This window comes from Sinocyclocheilus anshuiensis, unplaced genomic scaffold (assembly GCF_001515605.1).
Source record: "Sinocyclocheilus anshuiensis isolate Anshui unplaced genomic scaffold, SAMN03320099.WGS_v1.1 scaffold1396, whole genome shotgun sequence".
NCBI classification, from domain to species: domain Eukaryota; kingdom Metazoa; phylum Chordata; class Actinopteri; order Cypriniformes; family Cyprinidae; genus Sinocyclocheilus; species Sinocyclocheilus anshuiensis.
In genome coordinates this window covers 1,947-8,296 of record NW_015544208.1, presented here as the reverse complement: position 1 = coordinate 8,296, position 6,350 = coordinate 1,947, and positions in this window count along the sequence as shown.

Sequence of the window (6,350 nt, the reverse complement as noted above, 5' to 3'; positions counted from 1 at the left end):
TCCTTGATCTTGCCCTACCACCCTATTATATTGTTTAATATTACTGTAGATGAGTCTTATGTTGCTTCCTTGCTTGAAAGACATAATCACGGAAACATTAAGGTAATATATGAACTGTAGGATGGGTGATGGGTGAGATTTTTATTAAAAATGTATTTATTATATTGACTATAAACAACAGATAGCACACGCGGGGACGGGGGACGTCTGTGCGATGTGTGCGTTTGCGTCTGGGAGACGTATTTTTTAGGGCGTTTGCTCATCTGGAAGACGTCGCATAGACGTCCTTTTCCGACGTTCCAGCGACATCCGGTGGACGTATTACAGACGTTAAATATTAGAATGTTACGTCTATTAGACATCTGATTTACATCGCATAGACGTCGTTCTTAATTATACGTTTTAGACGTTCCTTCATATTTTCTGCTATTGATAACAGCTGCAGTTACACTGATTATGCATGTGTCTACACATATATGATAAGTATGATAACTAAACCCGAGTATTTTTCACTCAGAATGAAAGAACACAACATGCTGTTGAATGATTTATATCATTTTATTAACAGTGAATGAAAATAAGCAGTAATTTATGTTATATTATTATTATTATTATTATTATTTTAATCCTGAAACAAACAAGCATTCCAGCGACATCCGGTGGACGTATTACAGACGTTAAATATTAGAATGTTACGTCTATTAGACATCTGATTTACATCGCATAGACGTCGTTCTTAATTATACGTTTTAGACGTTCCTTCATATTTACTGCTATTGATAACAGCTGCAGTTACACTGATTATGCATGTGTCTACACATATATGATAAGTATGATAACTAAACCCGAGTATTTTTCACTCAGAATGAAAGAACACAACATGCTGTTGAATGATTTGTATCATTTTATTAACAGTGAATGAAAATAAGCAGTCATTTATGTTATATTATTATTATTGTTGTCGTTTTAATCCTGAAACAAACAAGCAAACAGCAAAAAGCAAGTTGATTAAGACGGCATTCTCCCTGGGGCCAAGCGGAGATAATCCTTAATATGTTTTTCAGCCTCTGCTTCAGTTGGCGAAGGAAGCACGGGATTCTTCATAGCTGCTCCTGTTAAAAAGGTAAAACTAGAATAAGTTTAACAAATAAAACTTTTTTCACTTATTGGTTAATTAAATCCGCAAAATAGGTTTTATTTAACGGTGTTCTTATGAATTTAGATAATGATGAGCAAAGCATAAAAAATGTTTGCAACATCCGTCCTTCACTAAAGCCAAATTCCCAAAGTTTATAAAGGCTCTGATGAATATGTGTAATATTGTCTGATAATGCAAGATGAGAAGAATGCAATGTATTTGATGAGACCTTACAGCCCACTAACAAATAAGCCAAAGTAAAATGCGTTTTCATTCTTGAGAATCACAACAACAACAAGTATTATTATGGTTGTTACAAAATGAGGGATGACCGATTTCATCTAACGTTAATCTATAAAGGTGTCGAGGCTTATGAGTCTCGTCTCTCTCTCTCTAGGTGCACGCGCTTGCAGTCAAACCTGTGACAACGCACTACTTCCCATACAAATATGAATAATGAAGATATTAAGAATAATTGTATAATTGGTCTCTTTTTAAAGTAACGTTAACATGACCGATAACTCTGAAACGAAAGAGTGTCTCTCAAACGGACCGGATTGGCTCCATTAGCAGTGACGTCACGGCGATGTAACGGTATTTAAGGGTGTTTAACGGCGCTGCTGAGCGGACTGTAACATATAAAAAGACGGAAAATCGTTGTCTGTGTGAGTTGTGATACATTTACCGGAAAGGACGAATTTAGAAAAGTCCCATTTTTATTAAATGTAATTGGTTTTATGAGTGAAAACGCCTGCTATTTATTTTAGTATTATAACCCTGAGAAAAACGAACTGTTCCCTCAGACTGTTTGTTATTATAATTACTTACTAATTACATTTTATTTCTTTTTAGTTTTAAATGTCATTTACTTTTGTTGTTGGCCCATACTTTTAAGAGTAATTTAACTAAATTGGTAAAGTAAAGAGTAATTTACCTGAGAAAAACGCACTGCTGGGGATGTCACTCAAAGGGGAGTCAGGTTGTGCGCGCGGTGGGCACAGACCCCGGCTTATATATGCCCGCTGCCCGGTTTCGCGGGCTTGGCACGCGAGTAAGAATTTAAGCATCGAGAGAAAAGTTTATTTATTTTAATTTTTTTTTTAATGTATGTACAATTATATAATGACACTGCGTTAATTTGGCATTAAACGTGAAAAAAACATAGGGTTTTCAAATAGTGTGGTGTTTGTGTTTTCCTACTAAATTCAAAGCAATGGTGTTACCAAACATATAAGTCATATATTTTTTTTACTATCTTTTCCTCCCAGTTTGAGAGTCCCTCATTGTTAAATATAATTGAGCAACCCCATAGGTGGCGATGTACGCACGCGAGTCGCCAATAAGCCAATGGATGAAGAAGTAGTCAGTCACGCTGAACGCGAGTCTCCTCACTGCGAGCGATGTGTATGATACGCTGATGGTTGAGAGGTAAGCATAGTATGATAGATGGGAATGTATTGTTTTATGATAGTATGTTTGTCATTGGTGGGATTGTTGTAACATTTGCGAGCCTCCTCACTGCGTACGATGTGTATGATACGCTGATGGTTGAGAGGTAAGCATAGTATGATAGGTGGAAATGTATGGTTTTATGATAGTATGTTTGTCGTGGGTGGGATTGTTGTAACATTTTAAAAAGTGAACTAATTTTAAACCGTTTTACTCGACCATATGTTGCAACCAACCGCGGTGAATAGCCTATGTTTAGTTAACAACAGACATAGCATTTGATCCAAAATCAACTCAGATACACGTAAATGCATAGCAAAATTCTTAATTTAAATTTTTTTGTTTTATAATAATGTTAGAAATTTAAATGTATGCAATAGTATAAATCCATTAAATTCCAAACCCATGTGACCTAAAGACATCAAGCATGTGCAAATTATCAAGAAAGTTATTCACTAAGCCTTGTGCAATATATAGGATATTATTCATAATAATAATATTTATTGCCTTTTGCTATGAAAGGGTCATTTTCTTGAATATTTCTTAATAAAGACATTAAGGGGACAATTCTTTAAAAATAAATAAAAACTAGCATCCTGCATCTCTGATTTGCCAGATTCATCATAACATGCATATAAATAAAAAGACGCTTTCAAGATAGCTCTTTAAATAACCTTTGTGTGTGATAATGTCATATAGTTATAAATTGCTTTGATTTATAGGGATTAAACTAATAAACCACTTTGACTAGTGACTTTACCATTTGTTTTAATAATGTTTATTTACAGTGCAATTTATTCTGCTTACCTGACTCGTGCAGAATTCTGTCCTGATGTTTGGCTGTGGTCCCTCCATCCACTCTTCGGCAACCGGTCTTTGTATGGAGACCACCATGATCTATACAGATCTAGTTGTCTCTTCTCCCACAAACTCCACTTTCAGGTATGTTTTTTCTTTGTTGTTGTTTCAACAACTTTGACTGCATTTTTGTATGCCAAAACCTAGGGCTGCACAATATTGAAGAAAATTGCATTATGCGATTGCGATAACTTGTTAAATAATTCAATATTTGATATGCAATTCAATAATGCTTAAAGTGTGTAAAATAAACAAATTATATGTAGGTATATTTAAAATCTGAAAACTCTATAACTCACGTTAATGTTTCACATTCTTTTTGTGAGAAGAAAGCATGCCCAAAACTTCTGAACATTCTGTAGCATTACAGAAGTAATTTTAACAGAAGTGTAAACCAGGGGGTTTAGGGTTTCAGGTAGGCCCAGATTAGGTTTATTTAACAGCAGAAACTAACTAATCAAATCTAAAAATTCAACACTGCTTCACTATATGAATTAAATACCCACTGATTCTTATTAAAGCTACAAAAGATATTCAGTCCTGAGCAGTGAGAGTTTTTCTCTTTGTCTTCTGTTGTTTGATTCATATTAAGCACACAGAAGGAAACGGGTTTATTTAGTTGCTGTAACTTTAAATGCTGCAATATTTTGTTACACGCACACTTTCTGAACTGTTTGGTCCACTTAACCGACGTAACCAACTGTGTTTACGTGAATACTCACCAAGACAGGAATTTTGACACAATTTTGGATAGGACTGCACAATATATCAAAATTGCAAATGTACATATCGCAATATGCATATTGCAACAGCTTGCAATAACTGCATGACTTTAATACTTCAAAAGATTACAAAAAGCTAAAAAAAAAGATTTAGGTTGACATAGAGTAAACTGGACACATGACTGTTACATACGTGTGACATGCTTTATGTTATTAATGCAGTAAGTGAAGCAATCACATGCACAGAAAGCCACCTCTGATTAAAAAGTTAAGAAAGCGACCCTACGTGTAACAATATTTTGGATCAGTGCAGCTCTTAAAATGACAGCAGTCTGTTAAACCTGCTTCTATCTGTGTGCTTAAAGGGATAGTTCACCCAAAAATGAAAATTAGCCTATTATTTACTCACCCTCAAGCCATCCTAGGTGTATATGACTTCCTTCTTTCAGATGAATCCAATCGGAATTATATAAAAAAATATCTTTGATCTTCCAAGCTGTTTAATGGCAGTCAGTTGGTGTTACAGTTCATCAGTCCAAAAGAAATTCAATAAAGCGCATCCATTCATAATAAAAAAAGTGTCTCGCACGGCTCCGGGGGGTGAACAAAGGCCAAAGGCCTCCTGTAGTTAATCGATGTGTTTTTGTAAGAAAAATATCCATATTCAAAACGTAATAATCAATTTAATCTAGCTTGCGCTCACTGTTGTACATGGAAGCAGCTCTGGGAGGAAGACGTAAGATGTCGGCGTTGTGCATTAATCTAAATATCCTTACATTTACATTTAGTCATTTAGCAGATTTCTTACAATCTGATTTTTTCACATTTGGATTCCCCATCTTAATAGAAAATCCAGTACTCACACTGTCTGAGAAGCATCTAACTGCTTGTATACTTTAGATTTGTCAGACAGGATGAGTACTGCATTGAGTTCTTTGTCAAGTCTTATTACACTTAACTTCAGTTCAGATATGTATTCTCATCCATGCATTGTTTTTAATTTGCAGTTTTTAGTACTCCTGTGCTGCATTGGATATATTTACATACCACTATAAAAACAATACAGCAATAAAATCTTTGAGTAGACACTCTTATTGTCACCACAATATATATTTTCATACCACCCAACCCTAAAATAACTTTTGTGTCAATCTTTATCAGGGTCCGGTGACAACTAGAGGGTGTCGACAAACTTCCATTGAGGACCATTAGACCACTTGAGAAGAATTACCTCATATGAGCTTTAATGTTGTAAAGCAGATTTTGAGCTGATCTCCTTCATTCTGCCACCAGCTCACCACAACCCCTGGGTGCACCAGCTGTGGAAATTACGGGCCAAACTTTGGGTGAGGACCTTTCTCCCACTTTCCACCACCAAACCTCTTCCTACATGTAAACATGGTTTAGCACACTGTTGTCTATATTTGAATGGTTAATTTTTAGGCTGCAACCATTGATTATTTTAATAATCAAATAATGTTTTAGATTAATTTGATAAAATGCCACATTTTATTTTATTTATATATTAAAAAGGCAAGTTATTCCACACCATTTTCAGTCGTCTTCAGAAAATGCAAATTGAAGAACAAATTGTTTGGAATGTAGTATATGCAATACACCATGAAAAAATTAATTATAAAATAAAGTTTGTCCAGAGTTGAAAAGAAGCCAGTTTAACCCAATTAATTATAAAAAATAAAAGTAAATAAAAACAAAAGGACAAACTGTTATGACTATGTTCACACTGTCAGTTTGGGAGTAACAACCGCATTTACTTACAGATGTGTCTCAATGTTCTCTACACACAACTGCTTACAATAGTGTTTCGAATGCTGTCTGTATGCACAAGTACCTGAAGTCAAGCAGTATTCTATTTGTGATTATTTCCTCTAAATAAAGCAAAGTAGTATAGTAAAGTATTATCAAAGATGGCGACATCCATACAACTAAAATCTTAAAGGGGTCATATGATGCTGCTAAAAAGAAATAAATTATGTTGTGTATTTGGTGTAATGAAAAGTGTTTATGCTGTTTAAGGTTTAAAAACACATTATTTTCCATATACTTTACATCATTGTTTCTCCTTTATTCCCCGGGATCAGCTCTAGGCATGAGGAAGCGGATATCGTCCTCTTTTGGAAGGCCAAACAAAGTAGTTTCGCTTTCACAACGAAACACAGCAC